The 18,300-nt window shown below is 42.1% G+C and overlaps 1 long non-coding RNA gene across 1 annotated transcript in view; it reads right to left on the reverse strand.

The window, feature by feature from the left end:
* Positions 1-12,209: 12,209 nt before the first annotated feature.
* Positions 12,210-18,300, reverse strand: part of LOC142487262 (uncharacterized) — a 29,675-nt gene continuing 23,584 nt past the window's right edge. Inside the window, exon 3 of the long non-coding RNA XR_012799178.1 lies at positions 12,210-16,478. This is a non-coding gene — a long non-coding RNA (uncharacterized LOC142487262). The remainder of the gene's footprint in view (positions 16,479-18,300) is intronic.

The following is an 18,300-nucleotide window of genomic DNA, read 5'->3' on the forward strand; positions in this document are numbered from 1 at the left end:
CAATCCTACTAGAATAATTCTCAGATCGTGGTAATTCCATAATGAAGTCAAGCAAAATGATCTCCTATGGTTTTGTGGATATCGGTAAGGGTAACAGGAGTCCTACAGGGCATGTATGATGATTCTTATGATGAGAACAGATTTAGCAGGATCCCACATTTGTATCGATATCTGAATTCAATGTAGGCAACCAAAAGTATCGTTGTAAAAGTTTTTTGGTTTTAAGAACACCCGTATTATCTGCAGATGGATGATAATGGCATGACTTGAACTTGTAAGGATTCTCCAGGCACGTATAGACGTTGTTTGAGATTATAAAATCCCTCTTGGATGTGAACATTTTCTTTATTCTTTAATTCTTCTAGAGCTCTTTTTAAGGTATTATCAAAGTCTGTGATTTGTATACTAGCGAAAAGATATTGCACAGGTAACTTGATTCAGGCATCCAGGGTTCAGGGGTATTTCTATATATCGAGTGCATCTGCCCTGCCATAAGTATACCCTGGTCAAAAAGGTCAGTTTGAACTGGAATCGGGTGACGAATAAGTCCCAACGAGTTTGTCTAGGATTGATACATTTAGCTGAATAGAGAAATGGAAGATTGCGATGATCAGTCCAAACCTTCATAACCAGATGAGCTACCTTCAGTAAATGACTCCATTCTTCGAATAGAGTTTTAATGGCCAATGGTTCCTTGTCACATATAGTATAGTTTCTTTCATGATCCATCAATTTTTGTGAGTAATAGGCCACTGGATGAACAACATTAGTTTGAGCATTCCGTTGAGATAGAAAAGCCCCTAATGTGAAGTCAGGTGCATCACCAGAATGCCCTCCTACTGTATCTGTATGTTCTTCTTACCAACAAATTAGATTGTAAGCTCTTCGGAGCAGGGACTCCTTTTCCTTAAGGTTACTTTTATGTCTGAAGCACTTCTCCCCTCTATATGTTATTTATATTATTTATTATTTATATGAATGGCACTTATATTACTGCTGTGAAGCGCTATGTACATTAATGGCGCTATATAAATAAAGACATACAGTTAGGTCTGGAGATAATTGGACACTGATACAAGTTTTGTTATTTCGGCTGTGTACCAAAATAAATTCAAGTTACAGTTAAATAATGAATATGGGCTTAAAGTGCAGTCTATCCGCTTTAATTTGAGGGTATTCACATCCAAATTGGAGGAAGGGTTTAGGAATTACATCTCTTTAATATGTAGCCACCTCTTTTTCAAGGGACAAAAAGTAATTGGCCAATTGACTCAAAGCTGTTTCATGGACAGGTGTGGGCTATTCCTTCATTATTTCATCATCAATTAAGCAGGTAAAAGGTCTGGAGTTGATTACAGGTGTGACATTCGCATTTGGAAGCTGTTGCTGTGAACCCACAACATGCGGTCAAAGGAGCTCTCAATGCAAGTGAAACAGGGCATCCTTAGGCTGCAAACAAAAAAAGAAAATCCACCAGAGAGATAGCAGGAACATTAGGAGTGGCCAAATCAACAGTTTGGTACATTCTGAGAAAAAAAAGAACACACTGGTGAGCTCTGTAACACAAAGGCCTGGAGGTCCACGGAAGAAACAGTGGTGGTTGATCGTAGGATCTTTTCCATGGTTAAGAAAAACCTCTTCACAACATCCAGCCAAGTGAAGAACACTCTCCAGGAGGTAGGCATATCATTATCCAAGTCTACCATAGAGAGAAGACTTCACGAGAGCAAATACAGAGGGTTCACCACAAGGTGCAAACCATTCATAAGCCTCAAGAATAGAAAGGCCAGATTAGACTTTGCCAAACAATATCTAAAAAAGCCAGCCCAGTTCTGGAACAGCATTCTTTGGACAGATGAAACTAAGATCAACCTGTACCAGAATGATGGGAAGAAAAAAGTATGGTGAAGGCTTGGAACGGCTCATGATCCAAAGCATACCACATCATCTGTAAAACACGGTGGAGGCAGTGGGATGGCATGGGCATGCATGGCTTACAATGGCTATAGCGTAAGGGGAATGAACCCCATAGTGTTCGATGCTCCTGAGAGGTATGTGTAGCGGGGTATGGGTCAATATTACCCTCAGATGACAAGGAGAACAGGTAAGAAAACAAGCGATCCCGCTGCCATGAACATATAATACTTTATAGTATATAATAGAGGCGGCAATAAGCAGACTTAAAATTCCCAGGTGGGGGGGGCCGTAATGCAGGGGTTGGTAAGGAGACAGGATAAGAAGCCTTTTGTTACATATACCCCGTATGACAGACCTTCCAAAAGGTAATAGAAAAAATGATAATGATAAACAAGATGAATTATAAGCATACACACTCTGAGCTACCAGAACAGAGAACAGTCTATAGCGTAAGGGGAATGAACCCCATAGTGTTCGATGCTCCTGAGAGGTATGTGTAGCGGGGTATGGGTCAATATTACCCTCAGATGACAAGGAGAACAGGTAAGAAAACAAGCGATCCCGCTGCCATGAACATATAATACTTTATAGTATATAATAGAGGCGGCAATAAGCAGACTTAAAATTCCCAGGTGGGGGGGCCCGTAATGCAGGGGTTGGTAAGGAGACAGGATAAGAAGCCTTTTGTTACATATACCCCGTATGACAGACCTTCCAAAAGGTAATAGAAAAAATGATAATGATAAACAAGATGAATTATAAGCATACACACTCTGAGCTACCAGAACAGAGAACAGTCTATAGCGTAAGGGGAATGAACCCCATAGTGTTCGATGCTCCTGAGAGGTATGGGTCAATATTACCCTCAGATGACAAGGAGAACAGGTAAGAAAACAAGCGATCCCGCTGCCATGAACATATAATACTTTATAGTATATAATAGAGGCGGCAATAAGCAGACTTAAAATTCCCAGGTGGGGGGGCCCGTAATGCAGGGGTTGGTAAGGAGACAGGATAAGAAGCCTTTTGTTACATATACCCCGTATGACAGACCTTCCAAAAGGTAATAGAAAAAATGATAATGATAAACAAGATGAATTATAAGCATACACACTCTGAGCTACCAGAACAGAGAACAGTCTATAGCGTAAGGGGAATGAACCCCATAGTGTTCGATGCTCCTGAGAGGTATGTGTAGCGGGGTATGGGTCAATATTACCCTCAGATGACAAGGAGAACAGGTAAGAAAACAAGCGATCCCGCTGCCATGAACATATAATACTTTATAGTATATAATAGAGGCGGCAATAAGCAGACTTAAAATTCCCAGGTGGGGGGGCCCGTAATGCAGGGGTTGGTAAGGAGACAGGATAAGAAGCCTTTTGTTACATATACCCCGTATGACAGACCTTCCAAAAGGTAATAGAAAAAATGATAATGATAAACAAGATGAATTATAAGCATACACACTCTGAGCTACCAGAACAGAGAACAGTCTATAGCGTAAGGGGAATGAACCCCATAGTGTTGGAAACCTCCCTACAGCAATCAGCCTGGCGATCGCGACGACGTCATCCGACAGCGCAATCCACGTGGAGCCAGCACCGGGAGTACAACGGAGGAAGCAGTGAAGAATTCAGGCGGGCTAAGGGCAGCAGGCTTCGGTCGGTTTATTCGTGAGTACAGGAGGGGAGTTTAACAAAAGGCTTCTTATCCTGTCTCCTTACCAACCCCTGCATTACGGGCCCCCCCACCTGGGAATTTTAAGTCTGCTTATTGCCGCCTCTATTATATACTATAAAGTATTATATGTTCATGGCAGCGGGATCGCTTGTTTTCTTACCTGTTCTCCTTGTCATCTGAGGGTAATATTGACCCATACCCCACTACACATACCTCTCAGGAGCATCGAACACTATGGGGTTCATTCCCCTTACGCTATATGGCTTACAATGGCACTGGTCACTAGTGTTTATTGATGATGTGACAGAAGACAGAAGCAGCCGGATGAATTCTGAATTGTATAGGGATATATTGTCTGCTCAGATTCAGCCAAAATCAGCGAAGTTGATTGGACGGCACTTCACTTTACAGATGGACAATGAGCCAAAACATACTGCGAAAGCATCCCAGGAGTTTTTTAAACAAAGAAGTGGAATATTCTGCAATGGCCGAGTCAATCACCTGATTTCAACCCGATCGAGCATGCATTTCACTTGCTGAAGACAAAACTTAAGACAGAAAGACCCACGAACAAACAACAACTGAAGACAGCTGCAGTAAAGGCCTGGCAAAGCATCACAAAGGAGGAAACCCAGCGTTTGGTTTAAAAGGGACAAAGGAAAGAGGGGGGGGTAGTGGGTACAGAAAGTAAAAAGGTTATAGGGGGGGTTAGTAGGGTAACATCCATCGTGGACTCCATGCAGAGAGCGTTCATTCAAGTATACTTGTTACATCCTTAACCAAGTCTAATTCTGCTTAACCGTTAGCAATCTCTTTATTTCGTAGTTCCGATTGGGTTCTTCCAAATGTATGTCTCCCATGGATCCCATGTTGTCAGGAAGGTATTGCACGTGTCGTGGATTAGACTTGTGAGTCTCTCCATTGTCATTATGAAATTTATCGTGTGCATTACCTCAGTAATAGGAGGGGAGTCGTTCTGTTTCCAGTGTTTTGTGATTAGTGTTTTGGCTGCTGATAGGATCTGTGTTATCAGATAGTCTATTTTTCTCTCCAGCCCCTCGGTAGGTTTTAGTAAGAGCACTGTTTCTATATCCCAAGATAAATCCAAACCTGTTATCCCTTTTATTAGCCGTCTGATTCTACCCCAAAAAAGGATTATCTTAGGGCAGGACCACCAGATGTGTTTAAATGTGCCTCTTTGACCACAGTTGCGCCAACACATAGGGGAGGTTAGCGGGAAGAAAGAGTGGAGTCGCGCTGGTGTATAATACCACCTGTGCAGGACTTTCAAATTTGTTTCCCTGATCAATGAGCAGCGAGAGGCTCTAGCTATTCTTTCGTGAATTTCTTCCCAGTCCTCTAAAGAGTTCCCTATATCATGTTCCCATTCTGAGATGTTTTTGCTTGTTTGACCTTCGTGTTGTTTCATTAGTGTCTGGTAAAATTGGGCAATCGTCCCTTTGTTGTATTGGCCCCGTTGGAACAGACTCTCAAAGTTGGTAAGTGGTCTGTTCCAAGTGTCTCTTGGTTGTATCGAGGAGACATAATGAGCAAGCTGTATACAGTATATTGGAATATTTGTGTACTTGGAATATCATATTCCTCTCTTATCTCCGTAATGATTTAACCCTGCCGCCTTTCTGCATGTCTCCTAGTTTGGATAGTCCTTTCTCATCCCATTGCTTAAAGATATTCGAGTTGTGTGCTGGTGTGAATTCGGGGTTAGATCTAATTGGTGTTAAGGGCGAAGGAATGGAAGAGATCTGCTTGTGTTTACAGTTTTTGTCCTAGATATTCAGGGAGTGTAGTAAGACTGGATGATTTCTGTAGCTTGTTTGTCTATTTGCCTTTTTTACCCATAGAAGAGACGCTAACTCCTCGTACCCGGCTTCCGACCTCTCTATATCCACCCACGGTTTTTTTCCTGGGGCTGCGGACCAATAAATTAGTGGGCTTAGTCTAGCGGCTTCGTAATATTTAGCTAAATCTGGTTGGCCCAGGCTTCCCCGGGTCAGGGGGAGGACCATCAATTTCTTCTTTATTATGGGTTTTCTTCCGTTCCAGATAAATTTAGTTATCTCTTTTTCCAGATCTCTAATTACATAGATTGGGACGGTTACTGGTAGCACTTGGAATAAATATAGTATTCTGGGTAATAAATTCATTTTCACTGAGATAATTTTACCCGACCAGGATATCTGATACCTTGACCAGGTCTCTAGGTCTTTTTTCAAACTTTTAATAAGGTTCGGGTAGTTTGCTCTATAGATATCATCATATAGTCTTGTAATGTACACTCCAATTATTGAGGAATCAACCAGGAGAGGGGCAATACTGGATTTGGTCATATCAAACAATGTAGAAGTAATAACAAATATTGAAGTCCTGGAACATTTGGGTAACAGTGATCATAACATGGTCTCATTTGAAATAAATTATCAAAAAATAGATTTCTTGGGTTGAACAAAGACTTAAACTTTAGTAAGGCAGATTTTAATAAACTGAGGTCTAATCTAGTAGTAATACAATGGGATGATGTTTTTGCAGGGAAAAATGTAGAAGATAAATGGGCAGTCTTTAAAACATTGTTAGAAAAGCACACTTATCAGTGTATACCCTTGGGTAATAAGTATAAAAGAAATAAGTCAAAACCAATGTGGCTAAATAAACAGGTAGGGGAGGAAATGGACAAGAAAATGAAGGCGTTTAGATTCTTTAAGTCAGAAGAGACGGAGACATCGTATCAGAATTATAAGGAATGTAACAAAATTTGCAAAAGGGCAATCAAATTAGCAAAAATGAATAATGAAAAAAGGATTGCAATAGAAAGTAAAGTCAACCCTAAAAAGTTCTTTAAGTACCTTAATAACAAAAAAACGAGAAAAGAAAATATAGGGCCCTTTCAGTGTGAGATGGGAAGGCAGATTATTGGAGATAAGGAAAAAGCTGAGGTATTAAACAAATTCTTTGCCTCTGTGTTTACCAGGGAAGAATCAAGTTCAATAGTAGTGCCGCAGGAGGAAGCCACAACCTCCATATTAATGACCAATTGGTTAACTGAGGAAGAAGTTCATAAGCGACTTGAAAAAATTAAAGTAAATAAGGCACCTGGGTCCAATGGCATACATCAAAGAGTTTTCAAGGAGATAAGCTCAGTAATAGCCAAACCATTATATTTAATATTCAAGGACTCAATTTCCACAGGCTCAGTACCACAAGATTGGCATAAAGCAGATGTGGTGCCTGTATTTAAAAAGGGAGCTAGTTCACAACCGGGAAACTACAGACCTGTAAGCCTGACTTCAATAGTAGGGAAACTACTTGAATGTTTAATACGGGATAACATTCAGGAATACTTAATGGAAAACAAAATTATTAGTAATAGTCAGCATGGATTTATGAAGGATAGATCTTGCCAAACTAACCTTATTTGTTTCTTTGAGGTAAGTAGGAATTTAGAAAAGGGTAATGCAGTTGATGTGGTCTACTTAGATTTTGCAAAGGCTTTTGATACGGTTTCACACAAGAGGTTAGTGTACAAAATAAAGAAAATTGGACTCAGTAATAATATATGCACCTGGATTGAAAACTGGTTAAAGGACAGACAACAGAGGGTTGTCATAAATGGAACTTTTTCAGGTTGGGCTAAAGTCGTGAGTGGAGTACCTCAGGGATCGGTACTGGGACCCCTGCTTTTTAACTTGTTTATTAATGACCTTGAGGTTGGGCTCGAGAGCAAAGTCTCCATATTTGCTGATGATACTAAATTGTTTAAGTTAATAGAATCAGAGCAGGATGTAATTTCTCTTCAGAAGGACTTGGAGAGACTGGAAACCTGGGCAGGTAAATGGCAAATGAGGTTTAATACAGATAAATGTAAGGTTATGCATTTGGGATGCAAGAATAAAAAGGCGACTTACAAAAGAAATGGAGATATATTGGGGGAATCCTTGATGGAGAAGGATTTAGGAGTGCTTGTAAACTGCAGGCTTAGCAATAGTGCCCAATGTCATGCAGTAGCTGCAAAGGCAAACAAGATCTTATTTTGCATCAAACGGGCAATGGATGGAAGGGAAGTAAACATAATTATGCCCCTTTACAAAGCACTAGTAAGACCACACCTTGAATATGGATTACAATTTTGGGCACCAATCCTAAGAAAAGACATTATGGAACTAGAGAGAGTGCAGAGAAGAGCCACCAAATTAATAAAGGGGATGGACAATCTAACTTATGAGGAGAGGTTAGCTAAATTAGATTTATTTACATTAGAAAAGAGGCGTCTAAGAGGGGATATGATAACTATATACAAATATATTCAGGGACAATACAAGGAGCTTTCAAAAAAACTATTCATCCCACGGGCAGTACTAAGGACTCGGGGACATCCCTTAAGGTTGGAGGAAAGGAACTTTCACCAGCAACAAAGGAAAGGGTTCTTTACAGTAAGGGCAGTTAAAATGTGAAATTCATTACCCATGGAGACTGTGATGGCAGATACAATAGATTTGGTCAAAAAAAGGTTGGACATCTTTTTAGATGGGAAAGGTATACAGGGATATACCAAATAAGTATACATGGGAAGGATGTTGATCCAGGGATTAATCCGATTGCCAATTCTTGGAGTCAGTAAGGAATTCATTTTTCCCCTTAATGGGGTTTTTAGTTTGCCTTCCTCTGGATCAATAAGTAAGTATAGATATAGGATAAAGTATCTGTTGTCTAAATTTAGCATAGGTTGAACTTAATGGACCTATGTCTTTTTTCAACCTCATCTACTATGTAACTATATGTAACTATGTAACTCCCAGATATCTCATTTTATCTGGCATCCATTTTTTTGGGAATTTTTTTTTTAGCTTGTTTTCTATTTCCTTAGGTATATGTAAGCCTATAGCCTCTGACTTGGTGTGGTTAACTTTGAAATTTGAAAGTTTGCCAAATTCGTTTAATGTGTCAAATAAGTTTTTTAATGATACTTCTGGGTTAGTCAAAGAGAGTAGAGTATCGTCCGCGAATAAGGACACTTTGTATATATTGTTTCCTATAGGGACTCCCTCTATCCCTTGGTTCTCTCTTATCCTTGAGGCTAGTACTTCTATGCACAAAGCAAACAGCATAGGGGAGAGCGGGCATCCCTGTCTGGTTCCATTAGAAACTTTAGATGGTGCTGAGGTGGGCACTGTAGCTATTGGGTTGGAATATAATGCTTTAAGGCCCATAATGAAATTTTCGTGTAGGCCCATCTCTCTGAATACTCGGAACATAAAAGGCCTGGCCACTCGGTCGAAAGCTTTCTCAGCATCTAACCCCAGGACCAAGGTGGGACGTTGGTTCGTATTACTGTTGTGGATAATATTAATTACTCTTCGAATGTTATCAGAAGCTTGTCGTTCTGGGGTGAACCCCACCTGGTCCGGGTGGACCAAAGTGTTTAATACATTATTCAATCTGGTTGCCAGGATTTTTGCGAATAGTTTTATATCTGTGTTGATCAGAGAGATGGGCCTATAACTTGAGAATAACGCAGGGTCTTTCCCTTCTATTGGTATAAAAATAATTGAGGCTTTTAGGGATTCTTTCGGTGGTGCTTCACCATCCAGAATCTTATTAAACCATCGGACCAGATATGGTTTCAAAATGTTTTCAAACTTTTTAAAATAGAAATTAGTGAACCCGTCTGGGCCCGGGGTCTTAGAATTCTTAAGAGATTTGATGGCTGCTGAAACCTCCTCCGATGTTATTGGGACTCGTAGTTGGTTTGATTCTGATTCATCCAATTTGGTTAATTTTGTTTCTTTTATATATTCGTCTAGTTTTGTTTCTAACTCCCCATTATCTCGGTCAGGGTTTGTCAAGTTATATAAATTACTATAATATTGAACAAACTCTTTGTTAATTTCAGCTGGGTTATATGTTAAATTGTTTTGGTTGGTTTTTATACTATATATGTTAAGGCTCGCTGTTTTATTTCGGAGTTTAGCTGCTAGTTGTCTGTCTGCCTTATTGCCTTTTTTGTAGAAGGTCTGATTTGTCCATCTCATTGCTTTTTCAGTGTCTTCTATCAGTATATTTTTATGTTCCGATCTGTCTTTGTCAATCATTGCTCTGACTGCATCTGTTGGGTTTTGTTGGTGTCTCCTCATTTTCTCTAATGCTATTGTTTAGGTTGTTTATCCTCTTATTTTTCTCCCTTTTCCTATGAGAGACAATACTAATTGTTTTACCTCTAAGAGTGGCTTTTTGCGCTGCCCATAATGTGCAGTCGCTTACTTGCTCATTATCATTTAATGAGAAATAATCCCGTATAGCGGCCTCTATGGCTTTTTTAGTTTCTGGTATCCTGAGTAGAAGGTCATTCATACGCCAGTGTGTGCCTGTCGGCCTTTGGTGTAGATCTCTTAGAGTTAATGATACTGGGGCGTGGTCTGACCATGTTATATTGTCTATTTCTGCTTTTGCTATCTGGTCAGCTAGTTCTCTGGATATAAAGATATAATCGATGCAGGTGTATTGTTTATGCGGGCCGAATAGAAAGTAAATCCTTTAGTTATAGGGTTCATTAGTCTCCAGGTATCAACCAGCCCACCCGTTGTTATATTTTGTTTAAGAGCAATTGAGCTCTTCAGTCTCAAGCGATGTTCTTTGCTCGTGAGTCTCGTCTTATCTTTATTACAGTCTATAACTGTGTTAAAATCACCTCCAATTATTAAGTAGCCCTTCTTATTTTGGCTTATCACATCGAAAGCCTCGTTAATGTAGCTTTTCTGGTCATTATTAGGGGCATATAGACATACTAGTGTTAATTCTATTGTGCCTAGTTTGCCTGATACAATTAGCATTCTCCCGGCCTTATCTCTTTTTATTTTTTCTATTTTAAAGGGGACACTGGTTCTAAACAGGATGGCTACTCCTGCTTTTTTATTTATTGCTGGGGAGTGATAGACTTGATGGAAGTTTCTGTCTTTTAATCTAACCGTGTCTTCTCTATTCAGATGTGTTTCTTGGATCATGTGTATTTTGCTTTGTTTAGCTTTGAGATCCCTGAACAGTAGTCTCCTTTTCATGGGAGAGTTCAATCCCTTGGCATTCTGGGTAGTTACTTTTAATAATTTAGTCATATCCTTGTTTAAAATACCTTGTAAAGGGAGAGAGAGGGAGAGAGAGATCGAGAGAGATCCCAGGGGAACCAAACCTTCTATTCCAGGACGCAACAGAACCTGGAACTTGTCAGAGGAATCACCTCAGATCTGCTCTGAACTTTGCATTGTGTAACCCCTGAAGTACCTTGCCTTCTCTATTGTGTATGACCGCGAATCTGTAGTGGACTTCGCTTTACCTAAACCCCTCATTTTACTTGATTGATAAACTTGTGAATGCCCCTTGATTGCTTTTAACTCCGCTCTGTCTAATACCTTTCCCCTGATTTTCCTTCCTGTCTCGGTCATCCCCATGGTTTTCAGAGCTTGCAACGCCATTTTTTGCTCCCGAAGAAAAATGGATCACAAGTGTTGCAAGGGTTAGCACAGCGGTGCGCAAACTGGGGGCCTGGTGGCGATTTTGCCAGGAGCAGAGAGAAATGCAGTCTCTAGCTGCAATTTCTCTTTCGGCCAATAGGTGGCGCTGTGCTACACAGTTCCTGCAGCACCTCCTTGAAGCATCAGTGTGGTGAGTGGGACATGGGGAGGGGGGGTGAGAGTGGGACATGGGGAGGGGGGTGAGAGAGGGACATGGGGAGGGGGGTGAGAGTGGGACATAGGGATGGGGGGTGAGAGTGGGACATGGGGAGGAGGGGTTAGAGTGGGACATGGGAAGGGGGGTGCGAGTGGGACATGGGGAGAGGGGGTAAGTGTGAGAGTGGGACATGGGGAGAGGGGGGTGAGTGTGAGAGTGGGACATGGGGAGGGGGGTGAGTATGAGAGGGTGACATGGGGAGGGGGGTGAGTGTGTGAGTGTGACATGGAGGGGGGTGAGAGTGTGACATGGGGTGGGGGATGAGAGTGTGATACGGGGTGTGGGGGGTGAGTGTGACATGGGGTGGGGGGTGAGAGTGTGAAAGTGTGACATGGGGAGGGGGGTGAGAGTGTGAGAGTGTGACATGGGGGGTGAGAGTGTGAGTGTGAGAGAGTGACATGAGGAGGGGGGGGGTGAGAGTAGAACATGGGGTGGGGTGGGGGGTCAGAGAGAGAGTGTGACATGGGGGGAGTGAGAGTATGAGAGAGTGTGACATGGGGAGGGAGTGAGAGTGAGAGTGACATGGGGAGGGGGATGAGAGTGTGAGAGTGTGGGGGGTGAGAGTGTGGGGGGTGAGAGTGACATGGGGTGGGGGGTGAGAGTGTGAGAGTGTGACATGGGGGGTGAGAGTGTGAGAGAGTGACATGAGGAGAGGGGGGGTGAGAGTAGAACATGGGGTGGGGGGTGAGAGAGAGAGTGTGAAATGGGGGGAGTGAGAGTATGAGAGAGTGTGACATGGGGAGGGAGTGAGAGTGAGAGTGACATGGGGAGGGGGATGAGAGTGTGAGAGTGTGGGGGGTGAGAGTGTGGGGGGTGAGTGTGACATGAAGAGGGGGGGTGAGACTGAGTGTGACAGTGTGACATGGGGAGGGGGGTGAAAGAGCTACATGGGGAGGGGGGGTGAAAGCGAGACATTGAGAAATGGGGTGAAGAGAGACATGGGGTTGAGAAAGACACTGGCGGGAGGGAGAGAGAGAGACACTGGGGGGAGGGAGAGAGTGAGAGACACTGGGGGGAGGGAGGGACACTGGTGGGAGAGACACACAATGGCTGGAGGGAGAGTGTGAGAGACACTGGCGGGAGGGAGAGTGTGACAGACACTGGAGGAGGGACAGTGGGAGACACTGGGGGGAGTGAGAGAGACACTAGGGGGGGAGAAAGAGAGAGACACACAAACTGGGGGAGGGAAAGAGAGAGTGGGGGGAGGGAGAGGGAGACACTGAGGGGAGGGATAGAGAGACACTGGAGGGGGAGTGAGAAATACTAGGAGAGGGAGAGACTGGGAGAGGGGTGTTAGACTGGGGAAGAGGGGAGAGAGGTCCTGAGAGGTTCTAATGTGGCGGGAAGAGAGAGATTAATAATACAGCATAAATGGGGACGCTATTAGACAAATATCATAATATTTATTTTTAAGTGATGTAATTTGTGTTATAAATACTTTTTTTGTAGACGTGTGGCGGGGGCGTCACAAAGCTGGTTCGCCCTCATTGGCTGAACCAGCTCACGTGCGCTGACGTCATGTGATTTTGATTACGTCAGGCAGGGGGATCCGAGAAATTTCATGGATGAAAAGTGGGGCACGGCATAAAATGTTTGCTCACCCCTGAGTTAGCAGACTCGATACAAGCATTATTGATGGAGATTGGTACACTGCATACAGGGAACACCAATACCCACGCACAGCTCCAAACTTTTCAACCACCAGCTACTCTCGTGGCGTTAGCTGAAACTGCCTTGCATCTACCATTACTAGGATGATTCAACAGGGACCAAAAGGTTTCACTTTTTTTTACACAATGCTAGGTACAATTTCAATTTAAACCTTTGATTTATGCCTCGGATAGGTCTAAAATTGCGTTTATCATTGGGAATCTTACAGGAGATGCTATGCTCGGCTTCGCCAGTACTGGTCAAAAACAATGACCTGCTTGACGATTATAGAGCGTTTGAAAATGAATTAGTCACAAACAATCCCCTGTGTGACTAAAGTTTCCCCCCTTTCTCTCTCTGACCATCACCTCATCTCATTTTCTCCCTCTCACTTCTCCCCTTCACCACCTTCTTCGACCCCTTGTTTATGCAGAGACCTGTGCTTTATTAACCTACCAGCTTTTGATTCCACTTTATGCTCCTCCCTCTTCTCTCTCAGCTCTGCTCCAGACCCTGACAACCTGGTCAGGAACTACAACTTTGCCCTATCCTCCTCTCTTGATCTACATGCCCCGCTTTCTCTCTGCCATTCTCGCCCTTCTAACACCAGACCCTGGTTAAATTTCCACACGCGCATGCTGTGTTCCTGCACTCGTTCCTCTGAACGCCTCTGGAGAAAATCTCACATTCTCGCAGACTTCCTTCACTACAAATGTATGCTGCCCTCTCTCAAGCTAAACAAAGCTACTTTTCTTCACTAATCAACACGCACAAGTCTAAGCCACGCTGACTCCTCTCTGTCTTTGACTCTACTCAGACCACTCTCTGCTGTCTGTTCTTCTTCCTCCAGCTCACCTCAGGACTTTGCCAACTATTTCAAAGAAAAGGTGGAATCCATACGTCAGGACATCCCCTCTGTATCTTCCTCTCATCCTACACCTCTTCCTAACTCTCCTCCTGCCTTCTTTGACTCTTTTTCCGCTGTCACAGAGGAGGATGTGTTGTTGATGATCTCTTCTCCCTCTACCACCTGTCTTATTGACCCCATTCCCTCACATCTTCTAAAACCTCTTCCTCCTACTATAATCCCTACACTCACATACATTTTTAACTCCTCCTTCTACTCTGGTACATTTCCCTTCTCCTTCAAACACGCAACAGTTATACCATTACTCAAAAACAGCAAGCTTGACCCTACCTGTCTTTCTAACTATCATCCTGTCTCCCTTCTGCCTTTTGTCTCTAAACTCCTCTTTTATTCTCTCGCTTACTCCATTTTCTCAATACCTATTCTCTCCTTGACCCTCTATAATCTGGCTTCCACACTGCTCACTCCACTGAAACAGCCCTCACTAAAATAACTAATGACCTGCATGCTGCCAAAGACAGAGGTCATTACACTCTCCTCATATTACTCGACCTCTCTGCAGCATTTGATACTGTGGACCACCCTCTTCTCCTTCACATTCTCCTTACTCTTGGTATTCATAACAAAGTTATATCCTGGCTCTTCTCGTACCTCTCCCATTATACTTTTAGTGTCTCTTTTGCCAACATCTCCTCCTCCTCTATCGATCTCTCTGGTGGCATACTCCAGGGCTCTGTCCTGGGACCCCTTCTCTTTTCTCTTTACATACTCTCTCTAGGTGACCTAATCACATCTCTTGGGTTCAAATATCACCTCTATGCTGATGACACACATTTACTTTTCAACCCCTGACCTTACACCTGCTGTACAGACCAAAGTTTCTGAATGTCTCTCGGCTATATCATCCTGGATGGCCCTCTGCTGACTTAAACTTAACATGTCAAAAACAGAGCTCCTCATACTTCCTCCCAAACCTGACCCTATCACCTCCTTCCACATTAGTTTTGGAAGTAATATTATTCCCCCAGTAGCACAAGCACGCTGCCTAGGGGTCACACTCGACTCCTCCCTCACATTCAAAAGGTAGCTAAAATCTGTCGTTTTCTCCGCCACAATATTACAATGATACGCCCTTTCCTCTGTTGTTCGATTGCTAAAACTTGGACACAGATCCTCATTTTCTCTCGTCTCGATTACTGTAACCTCGTGCTGTCCGGCCTTCCTGCCTCTCACCTGTCTCCCCTACAATCTATCCTAAATGCTGCTGCCAGAATCACAATACTCTTTCCTAAATCTGTCTCTGCATCTCCCCTGCTGAAATCCCTCTCCTGGCTTCCTATCAAATCCCGTATCACACACTCAATTCATCTCCTCACTTTTAAAATTTTACACTCTTCTGCTCCTCCTTACATCTCAGTCCTAATTTCTCGCTATACACAATCCTGACTTTTGCGTTCTGCTCAAGGATGTCTTCGCTCTACCCATTTTGTATCTAAAGCCCTCTTCCACTTTAAACCTTTATCACTGACTGCCCCGCACCTCTGGAATGCCCATCCCCTCAATACCCGACTAGCACCCTCTCTATCCACCTTTAAGACCCACCTTAAAACACACATGCTTAAGGAAGCATATGAGTAGCTCCATGGCTAATACTTTACAACTCATACATTAAACTTGGTCCCTTGCAGACGCACTTACCAGAACGCCCTGCAACAGTCTCTGTAGGTTCTTCCTACCAACCAATTAGATTGAAAGCTCTTCGGCACAGGGACTCCTTTTCATAAATGTTAATTTTATGTCTGAAGCACATCTTCCCTTTATGTGTTATTTGTATTATTTGTTATTTATATGATTGTCACATGTATTACTGATGTGAATCGCTATGTGCATTAATGGCGCTATATCAATAAAGATATACATACATACATGACAGAGCAGAGTCATAAAAAATTCAGGGTCATTCACAGGTGTTTCAAGTAAGTAACATTAGGGGTTTAAACAAAGCAAAGTCCAGCACAGATCCGAGGTCAGACACAATAGCGAAGGCAAGGTACTTGAGGGGTTACGCAAGGCAAAGTCCGCGGTCATACACAAGGGAAGCAGGCAGAATACTTAGCTTGTAAGAGACAGGAACAGAGACGTGAACAGAAGTGAGATCCAAAGTTGCAACGCAAGGGACTAAGGAACTTCCTGGTCTTTAAATAAGGCTCAACAAGGAAGTGGGAGAGTCTTAGGTTGCAATGCTTCTGGGAGTTGTAGTTCTTCCTGTGTTTCAGGACTGGTGGACACTTGTAGTACTACAGCTAGAATAAGCTCTCAGGGCAGGATCTCTTAGTGCTACATATCCTGCCTAATCGCGAACAAATTGACATGACACTTTTTTTGTGATATCTTGCACATAATTCAGTTATCCACAGATCCGGTCCATGACATCGGAGATGAGTTACATACAGTATACAGTCTAACCAAAGGTATGGGTGCCTCAGGTATTATGGAACATTTCTTTCCTCTCCATCATTTTCTTTGCATTCTGGGATGTACTACAGGCTAAAGAATTTTCCTTCCCAAATTCCCTTGCTTGAAGAAGTGGAGAGAAGAGGTCTTCTTGCCATTCACCATGGATCATCTAATAGCAACAAGAAGAACCACACATAACTCCTATATGAGCAACAGGACACATCTCACGCATGGGATTAGAACGGAGGTCTTAACACAGAACTTTCTGACACACCAACTGAAGGTCAAGCTGAGAGAATATGTTTGAGCAAAATAAACTCTCATGGGTAGTCATGCAGATACAAGTGGAACCTTAAGAAATTTGAGCCATTAAGTGCAGGTTATTTAAGTTAGATGAGAAAGGGGTAATAAACAGTACAAAAGGCAACAGAGAGGTCTGAAAGAATTGTTCCCAACAGATTTAGAAAAATCAATGGCAGCTTTCTATTTATACCAAAAAGATTAGATTTTCTATAATTCATGTATTTATGTTATGGATCCGGCTGGTTTTAGTAGGGACAAATTGATTCTTGTAATGACCATTTATTTTCTGTGGTTATTCTTATTGTTGCAGACATAAATGTTTATAAAATACTGCAGAAACCGTACTTGCTCTCAGACCCACAATTATTAGCAATATAGAAAGTAAAACATGCTTTTATTGGGTTGAATGACTTTTGCCATTCACTCTTTGGCTTGAACGCACACATCTTTCTTGATTCATGGTCGGCAGATATTTTAAAAAGTAGTTCTGTAGTCACAGGAAAGTATGTTTAAAAGTGAGCCATTAGCCAGCTTTGTATGGTACATAATGCCTTTATTTAGAAATACTAGCAGAAATTGTAAATAAGACCACAATGTACTACATACAGTAAATAAAACTGCACATGGGGACACTATAAAAGTAAAGAACACTGTTATCAGCTATAACATTACTGTGAACCATTTTTAAGATTGTCATTTTAGATAACTATTATTCCTTTCTTCGATATACATTAAAGAACAACATACAGTGCATTTGTATGGAACATTTACTGTATCTCTAAAATGATGGTGTCCTTAAATAAGAGTAATGCTATATTTTTCAAGATGTATTTTAACACACTGTATTAAACCAATGCCAGGAGAGGACAGGACACATTCCAAAAAGGAGTGGGTCAAATGTATTCACATGCACATAGCAAAAGAATACCATAACATGTATTAATGAGTTAAGCAGCCACTTAAAGCAGCAGTGACCCATGCCATGCTAAAGACAAACCAGCTGAACAAGTAGTATCCAATGTTTACTCTGTGTGTAATGCACTTCCATTGACAGATAATTTAAGAAGCATTGGATCTGAACTGTTCTTAAAGGCTTAATATTTATCAGTAAATCAATTAAAGTAAAAACTTTAACTAGTCCACTTCTAAATGTCATATATTGCTCTTGCAGAACTGTGTTATTTATAGCTAGCGATGCTCAAAACCTTTGTTCAAAATTTCAGCCTACAAAAAAGCATTAAGGTCATGTTCATGGTCATTGCAATTTCGCTTAACATGCTTATTTGCATACAATACTTGTTGTACCTTTGGCAAACGTTTCCGTTTTCGTGAACCTTTTCACAAACATGTTGTTGGAATGAATTTTGCCTGCTTCTTCAATATTTTGCACATTTTTACTGATATTATGAGTGTGTTTTCTCTCTAACAGGAGACAATTTCCAACACTAATCATCAGTGTGTAGCAGGTCACCTGATGGCTACTATTCTGCCCTTGGGCTGGCCGTAAACCCTGATACAATCAGGTTGCCAGTAGTTACTATGGGGTTTTCCCCCTCCGAGGAGCTGCATTTGAGTGACAGCGGGAGGCAGTGACATCAGGCCTGGGCATGACCAATCATGAGCCAGACCTGGTGCCCTCCTCCTGGCAGTACTTAAAGGCAGGATTGCCCTAATTTGAGTGTGTCCTT

This window comes from Ascaphus truei, chromosome 2 (genome assembly GCF_040206685.1).
Source record: "Ascaphus truei isolate aAscTru1 chromosome 2, aAscTru1.hap1, whole genome shotgun sequence".
NCBI classification, from domain to species: domain Eukaryota; kingdom Metazoa; phylum Chordata; class Amphibia; order Anura; family Ascaphidae; genus Ascaphus; species Ascaphus truei.